Source organism: Apium graveolens, chromosome 5, assembly GCF_009905375.1.
Source record: "Apium graveolens cultivar Ventura chromosome 5, ASM990537v1, whole genome shotgun sequence".
Taxonomy (NCBI): Eukaryota; Viridiplantae; Streptophyta; class Magnoliopsida; order Apiales; family Apiaceae; genus Apium; species Apium graveolens.
In genome coordinates, this window is record NC_133651.1 from 303,802,869 (window position 1) to 303,815,794 (window position 12,926).

The window sequence follows — 12,926 nt, forward strand, 5'->3', positions numbered from 1 at the left end:
TTCCGTTCTAATTTGGCTTGCAAGAGGCGTACCTCTTTTTCCATGAGCTCGGGCTCTTCATCTGAGTACGCCGGAGCCTCGGGTTCTTCTGTTTCCTTTAGTTTCACACGCTCTTCTTTCTCCAGATGCAAACGCAGATCACTAGAAAGCACCTACTTTCCTGTCAAGGTTGAAATTCTCTGGCATTGATCTGTTTTACACTTACGCTTCCTCGCCTGTGGCTCCGTGACCACGATATTAAGTTGTTGATCGTGACCAGTTTGCTCATGTGGCGGGAACATACATTTTGGTTGAAGCGAAGGCTTTTACGGCGACTCTTGGTCGTCGCGATGCCTAACAACAGTGGCGATCTCTGCTGTTGTTTCTATGATTTCATTCGGATCGATTTCCTCCATGAATTCGTTGGATCTAAGAATAAAGAAACCCCTCCTTCTAGCGCCAAATGATAAGTCTCGAATATTATTTAATATTTAAGCCTTAATCTTTAAAGAGATCTTTTATTTATTTAATTATCTAACCACCTCAAATGAGGTTGTTGCCTTATATTTATAGGAAGTCCTAAATGGGATTTCTTTACAAATGGGCCTTCTTGGGCTTTACATCAAAGTTCAATAACTATTATCACTAAGACTTCATGGGCCCCTTTCTCCTGGTCCAAGGTCCAACACAGTGTAATAACTAGAAATACTTTGTCAACATTTTCGTTATACAGTATAAAAAATAAGCTTCCGAGTTCCAAGTAATCACAACCACTATGAATTTTAGCTTTTGTAATAATCCATTTCCTTTATAAAACTTCTCATTCAGCTCTTCAAAAGATCCAGTGTTGTCGATCACAATATCTGCCTTGGCCTTTTTTAAATCCAAAGGCTTCTGAGCATCTATCCTATTTTTTGCATCCTCCATCAACGTACCATCTCTTTCCATAAGCTGTGTAAGTTGTGTTTCTGGATCAACCCATACAACAATGGTGGGACTTGTCCACTTGTCCATCTTAACCTCGAACAACAATGGGATGTCAAGAATGATAACCTTGTAGCCCTTCAACCATAACTTCAGAACTCCTTGAAAGATAACCTGTGATATATAAGGTGCAAGTAGCCTACAAATATGTACCAAAATCCATTAAAAATATTGATGCATACTGAACACATGTTATTTTATGCACATCTTCGTCAAAAAGCATATATGCTATGTAATATTTAATTATATTAGAAAGGTAATATCAACACTCCAGTAATGAAATTAATTTTAAATATTCATTTATAATCATTTTAAGTTTACTTCAGCCTTACAAAAACCGTAAGAGAAGCAATGAAATATGTTCCCGGGAAGAAGGCAAATCATTTGTTGACAATTAAATTGCATATTTAGTTATCTACGACTTACCTATTAAGAACCTGTCATTTCTCATGATCAGAAAACACAATTTGGCCTAGCTTTGGCCTATCAACCTCCCCATTGGCCTGAAGTATGTCCTCACCAAATGCTTCCACAACCTTTTTCCAACCACCAGTTCCCTTCCTCAAAATATCCAGTGAATTAAATTATGAGCATGCTAACCATAAAGCAAGCGAATGAGCAAAAAATTGCTCGTTCAGCTTTCCTCACTAGATTTCAAGCTAACATGAAGATGTTTGGTATATTTGTACACATTTGAAAAAATTGATTACATTTTACACAATCTTGATAGGTATATGAACATACTTGTAAAATAATTATCAAACATAATATTTTCTTTTCTATGTTGTAGTTACTTTAGTTGTAAACCAAAATACGAAATCTTTTATAATATATATATATATATATATGTTAGGCCCTTAATCAACTGTAGAGGGGGTGGATACAGTTAATACAATCAATTCGACAAAGCTTCAACATAATCAACAGTTTTTATATTAACTGATAAAAAATGTATTACAAACGTACTCTCTCGAAAGGATGAAAACTTATCCTTGAGAGCTGCTAGGTTATGCGAAAGATATAAAAATGTCACAATTGCTTATATCATGAACCTAATATGTGCTTTATATAGAGCACAACTACACAATGTATAAGGAATCCTATTATATTAACAACAAGGAAACCTAATACAATGCTTCTGAGATAAAGTCCTTCACTGCCTTAAGTTCATGTTTCTTTTTTCTTATCGAAGATCAACTGATGTGATAAATACTGATTACATTATCCATTGATATCATCATCATCCTTTGCTATATAAGTTCTGATGTGAATTTCTGATAGTTCTCGCTTAATATCACCAATTGCTCCTAACAATCTCCCCCAACTTTTTCATTAAAGGTTAAAACTTTAGTTCCTAGACTCATTTCTATCTTAGCTCCTCCAATAGGCATATCAACAGCATATTCAGATTGATCAATGTACTTTGGAATGTAGTTTGATTTATAAGGCATCCTTTTTGCTTTAACTGTATCAGGTTCTTTATGAATGCAGACCATCTGGTAGTTACATAATTAGTTACCTTGAGAATCGTAGCAATAAGTTCCAATTCCTGCCATGGGTTGTCTCTAAACTGTTCTTATTTCAACCTTAAGCTTCTCCCAGACTCCAGAAAATAGATTATTTTTTGTTCAGTATGATCAATAACAATTTGCACTGATATGATCTTCTGTAAGTCTTTAAGCATTACATTGTCTCATATTTCTGTCAAATAAGAATGCTTTCTTAGAGTCAAAGCATCCCCTACAAATAGATCATCAGCATTTAATCTTCCAAGACCACTTGTGATTCCAGGTTGTCTAGATCAAGAACTTCCACTATAAATCTTCTTTAATGTTTCAGAAGAATCTATTTTAGGTGCTGGTTTCTTGCTTCCCCATAGTAGCTTCTTCTTTTCTTCAAAAGTAAATTCTAGATTATCAGAGACTATGTCTTCAGAATTATAATTTGATAAATCTACTTGAATTGGGTTTAAGAAATCAATAACATGAGTAGAATCAGAGGTTGTGATTGGTTGAATAATAGCTTCTTTAACTTGAGCAATGTCAGAGGTTAATTTCAATTTATCAGCCCATTAAGCTCCATAAATCTTCCTCCTTTGATGAGCTTGGTTAATTTCTTCTTCTTCACATTTTTCTTCAGTATCATAAGTTTGAACTACTGTATAGATTGAATTTATCAGCATTTGAGATTTAGTTTCCTTAGATACAGATTTCTTCTTTGCAATAAATTTGGCTTTAGACTTTAAAATCTTTGACTTCTATCCTATCTTCTCTTTTCCTTTAAGCTTCTTGTCAGCAGTTAAGATATCTTGAGATCTGAGAGATCTTTCATCTTATGCTTGACTGATTTCCCTTATAACTACACCTCTGGTTGGTCTGTTAGAAGGATCAACATTTGCTATCTTCATGGAATTCTTGAAGTCTTCCCCCATTTTCCTTAGCTGTTCAAGATCAACTCCAGGATTTTCTCTTTTAAAGATTCTTCTACTCACCTCTGAGTCAAATACTTCGATCCAAAACAGAGCTATCTTTCTTCCTTTTACTTTCAGAATTCGTGAAATGGGATTCGTAGCCAGAAAGCAATACGTTTGAAGATATTGACTTGCTTCAGCACCAGCTTTTATCTCCAGAATACCTTGGTCTTATTAGCAGCAGTTGTGACTTGTAAAGATTGTTGCATTTTTGGAGTCATAGTCAAATCTTCTACTCCTCTTTCATTCCTCTTATTATCTCCACCTTGTCTATATTGAAATCTAGTGATTGCTTTTGATGAACCACTAACTCCAACTAGCTATTCACATCTTCTCCTTTCACTATCCTTCTGTCCCCCCCTTTTACCTCCATCAGGATTTTCATCATTAGTATTTTTCAATGTCAGCTGTTTGCATTCACATTTAACAATTTTCTCCCCCTTTTTATCATCATCACCAAGCAGTAGAGAAAGAATCGGCTCCATTGAATTTTATACTTCTATAAGTTGATCAGACATTTGAGCTTGTTTAGCTTCCAATCTAGCTTGACTGGCTTCAATTGCATTTTTCCTACAACAATTGATGCAATTTGTTTCTGAATTTCCTGATGAGTAGTCAGTCTTGAAATAATCAATAATTCTTTGATCTGATTGATTTGAGTAGTAGTTGCTTCTTGAGCTATATGTAAGGATCTGACAACTAAAGTTGATGCTTTCAGATGATTCAGCATATCAGGATTCTTAATCTTCTGTTATGTTGTTTCCAGATGTGCAACAACTTTTGTTCTGGAAATAAGATATGTATCATCTTTCCAATGAGCATTCTAGAGATTATCAAAATAATCTGTGTCCTTCTTAGCATCTAACTCTTTTTTTCTCTGTTGTGACACATGCATAGGCATATCTTCAGGGAAGAAAAGATCATCCTCAGGATCTATAATAACATTAGAAATATTAGCTTCTTCAACATCATTAGATTCTTCAATAGCAACTGGATTTTGCACTAATTTCTGAACTTCATCACCAGCTTCAACATGTAGAATAGAATTAGAAATTGGTGCAGTATGTGATCCAGCAGCTTCAGAAGCTTCCACACCTTCAGCAGTTAACTCCACATCTTCAAGTATTGTAGATAAATGAATTGGAGCTTCAATATTAACTTCTAGGTCCTCAGTTGCTGTAGAATACTATGGTGATTCTGAAATGGATGAAACTTTATGAATGGACAGTTGTGCTACTACATCTTCAGCAACAACAGGGATTTTCTTGGGTGATGAAAAAGTAGAGTAAATGGTCTATTTTTCAACAAAAATTGGGATTGTCTCATGTGGCCACATATCTCATAACTTTTAATAATCAGAACTTCCTCACAAGGATTACTAAATCCTATCTCTTATCTACCTCTCCTTTTGTCAGGAAGGATCCTGCCTCTCTTTAATTCTATTTTTCTCTCAATCTTTTCACACATCTCACAGAAAAAGCTCAGAAAGATTGTCCTACAAAAATAAGAGGCGACTAAAGAAGGGTCATCTGTGGTCATACAACTAGAGGTATTCCTTAAATAAGGTCTAGAAGTAATCATACCAACATGATTTAGATCATAAAAAAATGCTAAAAAACTGAATCAGTATTTAGAATAAATGCTGATAAAGTAATAAAAATATTTATACCTTGTGAATCTGAAGTAACAATTAAACTCATAGTTAACACTCTGGTTATGACAGTTGTTGTTCATCAATAATGAGAACCTCCATTTGAATTGGAGAGGATTTGATCAGGTTAGCGTCATGTACCATGATCTCAAACCTTGTTCTTCTTGCAAAGAACTAACACTTGAATGTGTTTATTAAAAGCTATTACAGAGTCTTCAGTAAAAACTGATGAAACCTCTATGTCTCTGTTAGTATCATTAAGATCTACCTCAGCAAGTAGTCTCTAACCAACTGAATGTTGTTTCTGAGTGGTGAGCATAATTTCAAGAATTATGTCACTTGATTTTTGGCAACATTTGAGAAAAGGATTCAAGTGTTTCAGTTGTGAGAAGAAATTTAAGATATAAGATGTGTAATTTTAAGAAATGAGTTTGAACAACTTTCTTGAATAGAAAAAAAAAGTCTTAAAAGTATGTCTTGAATAGACATTTTAGATAGTCAAGTACACTCAAAGATAATAATCCTCATTGGCTAAGAATTAAATCTTTCATAAATTTCTTCTTTAACAACAGTTATTTCCTGTAGTGTGCTCAATCTATACTGAAGTAATCACATGAACTTAAACAGAGATTAGTTTCTTCACATGCACTATTAAAAACATCTGAAATTAAGCATGTAGTACTGATTTGAATATGAACAGTTAAAAGCATTCAAGCATAAATAAGAAATTAAACAAGTATGCATTCACTTAAAGAGTCAAAGAAGGAAAAAACATTTTCATAAATAGTTAAGAAGTAGAGTACAAGACTTTATAGAATTTTAAACATAAAACCCTAAACAATCTAACTACTCGGACTTCTTCTGCCTCTTTGCTGGTTGGTCCGACCTCATCGCCCTACGATAATAAATCCTACTCATTGTGCCTGCAAGAGAGATGATATTCTCTTGTAGCTCAAGAGCTGCTTAACGAGCACGTTCCGCCAGTTCAGCACGAAGTTCTTCTTTAAGAACTTCTCCGGTGAATAAATGTAGTTCCATCTGATCATCCCAAGAAAGATGATCATAAACTGAGTTTGGAACTTCAGTTGGATGATAAATTTCACCACCATTACGAACCCTATGTCTGTATGGATCAAAGTATATCTTTTCATCACTGGGATTGAAGATTGGCAAATAGCATCCACCGTTGCGTTTGTAAAACTGGGGTTCCATTTTTGATGAGTAAAGTTGAATAAAATATTGAGAAGATGATGAGTTGAGTATGAAAAGGCAGTAAGAAGTTTTGGGAGTGGAGGGTTAATATTTATAGCAGAGGAGATAGAAACTGAAATGACTCTTTGATTAATCATGTAATAATTAATCATAATACGAATACATGATTACGCATATCTAGGTAAACAAAAAGTAATCTCTCTCTTCAGATTCCTATTCCCAATGTAAGTACTCAAGTATTACTAGATACTTACATCAGTAGCTAACCCATTTAAGCAATTAAAAGATTTCCACTAACTCACTGATTAATTAAAAATATTGCATAACCATTTATTTCGAATAAATTCAAAATAATCAATGAAATATAATAGTCAATCATGATTTGACCATTATCAGTATTTAAGCACGACTATCAGGATTTATCAACTACTGACAGAATCTATTAGTTAAATCAAGTTTAACTAATCACAGAGCATGTACACAGAATTAGTAGTTTAACATGTAGTTTTCACATAAGATCATAGAAGATAATTGCATGTTATCATGGCATCAACATTTAGCACACCATCAGTATCTAACAAGTACTGACACATAATAAGATACCATGCTTCAATATATCAGCAGACTTAATTATCAGAGTTTGAGAAATGTCCTGATATCATTCCCAATTCATTCACCAATCTTGTGAAAGTAGCTTCACTGAGAGGCTTGGTGAATATATCTGGTACTTGCTAATCTGTTGGAACAAAGACCAATTTCACTGTACCTGCTTCCACATGTTCCCTTATAAAACGGTACCTGATGCTGATGTGTTTAGTCATTGAATGCTGCACTGGATTTCCTGTCATTGCAATAGCACTTTGATTATCACAATATATAGGAATAGAAGAATAGTCTAACCCATAATCCAGTAGTTGATTCTTCATCCATAGAATCTGAGCACAACAGCTTCTTGTAGCAATGTATTCTGCTTCTGCAGTTGAAGTAGAAATTGACTTTTGTTTCTTGCTTTACCAAGAAACCAATCTGCCACCAAGAAATTGGCAGCTTTCAGAAGTGTTTTTCCTGTCTATTTTACCTCCTGTAAAATCAACATCCGAATATCCAATTAGCTTAAAGTCTGAATCTCTAGGATACATAGTCCTAAATTCATGGTGCCTTTGAGATACTTAAAAATTCTTTTCACAACTAATATACGAGGTTCTCTAGGATTAGCTTGGAACCTTGCACAGAGACAAGTAGCATACATGATATCAGGTCTACTAGCAGTCAGATATAGGAGTGAGCCAATCATACCTCTGTATTTAGTTATATCTACTGAGGAACCAGTATTTAAATCTAACTTGGTTGCAGTGGCCATGGGAGTTGATGCAGTTGAGCAGTCTTGCATTCTAAATCTTTTGAGTAAATTCCTGGTGTATTTGGATTGAATTATGAAGATCCCTTCATCAGTCTGTTTAACTTGTAACCCTAGAAAGTAACTCAATTCTCCCATCATACTCATTTGATACCTGGACCACATTAGCTTTGAAAATCTCTCACAAAGTTTATCATTAGTAGATCTAAAAATGATATCATCAATATATATCTATACTAGTAACAAGTCCTTACCATGGTATTTATAAAAGAGAGTTTTGTCAATTGTACCTCTTGTGAAACCACTTTCTAGTAAAAATAACAAGTGTTTCATACCAGACCCTTAAAGCTTGCTTCAGTCCATAGAGTGCTTTATCCAGAAAGTAGACATAATCTGGATACTTTGGATCAATGAACCCTGGAGGTTGTTCAACATAAAATTCATCTTCAAGTTCTCCATTTAAAAATGCACTCTTCACATCCATTTGGAATACCTTAAACTTCTTGTGAGAAGCATAGGCAAGAAAGATTCTAATTGCCTCAAGTCTTGCAACTAGAGCATATGTCTCATCATAATCAATGCCTTCTTGTTGTGAATAATCCTTTGCAACCAGTCTTGATTTATTCCTTGTGATAATGCCCTCACTGTCAGTTTTGTTTCTGAACACCCACTTTATGCCAACTACAGATCTGTTCTTTGGTCTTGGCACAAGAGTCTAGACTTTGTTCCTTTCAAATTCATTGAGCTCCTCTTGCATTTCTGTAACCCAGTCAACATCTTGCAGAATTTCTTCAACCTTCTTAGGTACAGTTTGAGATAGAAAAGAATGGTAAATATATTCATTCTGAGTGGCTTTTCTTGTTCTTACACCACTGTCAGGGTTTTCAATAATTAAGTTAGGTGTGTGTGACTTAGACCATTTTCTTGCAGATGGAAGTTGACTCCTTGAAGATGAACCTCCCCTTGATCCATGAACTCTCTGTTATTTCTTTGATTAGTACCACTATTATTTCCTGATGCTCCCCCATTTTTATCAATATTTGACTCATCAGAGTTTGAGGAAGATGAGTCTGATGATCTTTCTACTGATGTTTCTTGAGTTGAATCACTTGTAGTAGTCTCTAGATTTAAATCATGTTGTTCCCCTCAATATATGCTTCAGTGTTAGAAGAATTTCCACTGTTATGTGGAACATCAGAGCTTTGAGTGATATCAGGATTTACTGTATCAGGGTCAAGATTTAAAAGTTCAGCATAAGGTACTTCATTTTCAAATCTCAATTTGTCATGGTCATCTGCATCTTCTAGACTTGTTATCTTCTTGTCATCAAAAGATACATGTATGGATTCCATGACTGTTCTTGTTCTCAGATTGTAAACTCTGAAGGCTTTTATGGACGAGGATATCTCACAAAATTCCTTCATCAGCTTTTAGATTAAACTTGATCAGCTGCTCCGGATGATTTTTGAGAACAAAACACTTACAACCAAAAATATGAAAATACTTTAAATTTGGCTTCTTTCCCTTCACCATCTCAAATGGTGTTTTTCCATGCATGTTGATCAATGTTGCATTTTGTGTAAAGCAAGCAGTTTGCACAGCCTCGGCCTAGAAGTACGTAGGCAATCTTACTTCTTCTAGCATGATTCTTGTAGCTTCTATAAGAGTTCTATTATTTCTTTCAACAACTCCATTTTATTGTGGATTTCCAGGAGCAGAAAACTCTTGTTTTATCTCCTTGAGTTTGCAGAACTCTTCCATAGAGCTATTCTTGAATTCAGTTCCATTATCACTTCTGATGATCTTCAGTCTTCACTTTGTATGTTGATCCTTTTTACAGATCCCTCACATGATCAAGAAGAATGGATGGAGATTGATCCTTGGTGTACAGAAAATACACCCATGTGTATCTTGTATATTCATCAACAATTACGATTGCATACCTCTTCTTAGAAATTGACATAACATTCACCGGACCAAAGAGATCGATATGAAGTAGATGATATGGTTCAAGAATGGAGGATTCAGTTTTACTTTTGAAAGATGTTTTCCATTTCTTGGATTTCTGGCATGAATCATATAAGCCATCAGGAGTAAACACTATATTGGACAATCCTCTAATAAGATCTTTTCTCACAAGTTCATTGATATTATTGAAGTTGAGGTGATAAAGTCTTTTATGCTAGTTACAGCTGTCTTTCACAGATGCTCTACTTAGTAGACAAACTTCTGAATCATCAATACTTGTGGAGACCCTGACTTCATAAAAACTACCATGTCTTACACCAGTCATTGCAATCTTGCCATCAGACTTTATGATAATTTTATAATGCTCCTCATAAAAATTGACATGGTAACCTCTGTCACAAATTTGACTCACACTGATCAAATTATGCTTGAGTCCTGCAACTAGAGATACATTTTCAATGATGACATTTCCAATTTTGATTTTTCCATATCCCAAGATTTTTTCTAAGTTTCCATCTCCATAAAAAACACTTGGGCCAGCCTTCTCCTCAAATTCTGATAGCAGGGATTTATAACCAGTCATGTGTCCTGAGCATCCACTGTCCAAGACTTTAGTATTCCTCCTGTTACCCTTTAATTCAGCATTGTTGGCCTCAACATCAACATTTTCCATGAGAGCATAATTGATCCCATCATCTGAATCTGATGAATCATCCCAGTTTCTTTTCTTTGAGATCAAAGCTTGTTTCTTCTAAGCTATGGGTTTTCTGCAGTCAGTTGCAAAATGTCCAATTCCATCATAGTTGTAACATCTTTCTTTTGACTTATCAGGTTTTCCAGATCTTGATTCCTTCCAATCAGCATTTCTTCTGTTGTTCCTCTTATCAGAGTTTGAGGAACTGGAACCTTTTCGGGAAAATCTTCTCCCTTTCTTGAAGTTCTTGTAGACCATATTCTTCAAGCTTTTAACCAGTGGGGCAACCATCTGATCCATGTCTTCATTATTGTTATGATCACTGTCAATATCTGATCCAGTATCAGTACTTAAGTCATCATCATAATTTGATGATTCGGTATCTGACTTTGCAATCAGGCTTTCCCTTTGGAGTAGCTTTTTATCCTAACTTTCTCCTTTGGCTTCTCTTCAACCTTGAGTGCAACTGGTCTAGACCTAGATCCTTTCCTCTTGCTTCTTTGCTCCATCTCTAGTTCATGAGTTTTCAGAACTCCATAGATCTCATCTAGAGGTGTGTCATCAAGTTCATAGTTATCCCTTATTGATATGACTTTAAAGTCCCACTTTTCAGGGAGAGCAAGTAGGAACCTCAAGTTTGAGTCCTCCAAATCATATTCTTTATTGACAAGGGATAAGTCATTCAGCAAATTCTGAAATCTGTCATAGATCTCAGTTAAGGACTCAAAGTCTCTTGAGTCAAAGTGCTCATATTCTTGAGTAAGTACTGTCTTCCTGTTCTTTTTTATAGCGGTTGTACCTTGACACTTTACTTCTAAAGCATCCCATATCTCTTTTGCTGTCTGACATCCAATGACTCAATTGGACATAACACTATCAAGACTACTGTACATGATGTGTCTGACCTTAGCATCCTTCATAATAGATGAGAGATCTTCCGGAGTATAGTCCTTCCTGTATTTGTCTATCATCTTCTCTGATTCTCCTGCAACAGAAACAACTACCTTCATTGGTTTATGAGGACCATCATAAATTATGTTTAGATATTCAGGATCTGTGGCTTCCAAACACATGGCCATCCTGACTTTCCAGATTGGATATTCATGTATCTTCGGGATTGGAACCTTGATTGCTTCATACCTACTAATGTTGATACTGATCTGTGATGTGGTTGGGGTTGATGGTTTTGGATTTTTTGGTTCTTCTTCTTTGTCTCCCATTGTAGATTGATTTTCAGATCTTAAACTGTTTGTATGTTAACAGCAAACTCTGATTTCAGATCTTAAACTGTTTGTATGTTAACAGCAAACTCTGATACCAATTGTTAGGCTCTTCATCAACTATGGGGGGGCTGAATACAGTTAATACAATCAATTCGACAAAGCTTCAACAAAATCAACAGTTTTTATATTAACCGATAAAAACTTATTAGAAAAGTACTCTCTTGAAAGGATGAACAATTATTCTTGAGAGCTGCTAGGTTATGCGAAAGATATAACAATGTCGCAATTGCTTATAGCATGAACCTAATATGTGCTTTATATAGAGCACAATTACACAATGTATAAAAAATCCTATTATATTAACAACAAGGAAACCTAATACAATGCTTCTGAGATAAAGTCCTTCACCGCATTGAGTTCTTGTTTCTTTTTTCTTATCAAAGATATACTGATGTGACAAATACTGATTACATCATCCGTTGATATCATCATCATCATCCGTTGATATATAAGTTCTGATGTGAACTTCTGATAGTTTCTGCTTGATATCATCAATTGCTCCTAACAATATATAAATATGTATAGAATGCTTCACGAGCAGACATGATAAAAATTTTCTAATTCTTAACATCTACACGATGAAGAATCTGATTAAAGACTTCAAATTTCAACACAGAGTTGTAGCATAAATAATACAACTAAAGAGTAGAAGATCAAGTTATCAGACATCAAGTAATTTCTTCCTTAATTCTACATATATTCAATTATTCACAGAAAGAAGTTGCAGAAACTATAAAACTGAAGAGTGCATGCACACACACAAATACACACATACACACGAGCATTAAAGCATATACGAGCTACAAGGTCTGCGTCAACGACTGGGATTGCATGAGACTTGAAAATATTAGAAAGAGTAATCTTCCCCGATCTAATTCCTCCTGTTAATCCGACAATCCTCATAATTCGTCTCTTTTCTTCTTGATCTCATATTTCTTCAGCCAATGAGTTCCACAATTACTGATTAGTACATAAATAAATAACATTATAAGACCTTAAACCAATAGAAAAAAAGTTTGGATTCTAGCTGACAAGAAAACAAACTAAGAACATCCTATGGAAATCATACAAGAAACTTGATCAAATATGTACACATAATGACAAATCATACTAGTAAGTGTAATAAGGGTAGTAATTTTGATCCCGGTGTAAAAAAGAGTCTATAAGAAAGTATGTATTTAAGCTATGTTTGTTGGCAAGGAAAATAATTCCTGGTAATCTATACTCAAAAGTCAAAACACTGTAAATATTCAAGTTTTGATTAATTTGAAGTTAATTTGGGGGGAAATTCAGCACCTCAAATGGGATACCTCTGTCTTTGCACAAAT

At 34.7% G+C, this 12,926-nt stretch overlaps 1 pseudogene; it reads right to left on the reverse strand.

Annotated features, from left to right (window-relative positions):
* Positions 1 to 678: 678 nt before the first annotated feature.
* Positions 679 to 12,501, reverse strand: LOC141661138 (dephospho-CoA kinase-like; annotated as a pseudogene).
* Between the last annotated feature and the right edge of the window lie 425 nt (positions 12,502 to 12,926).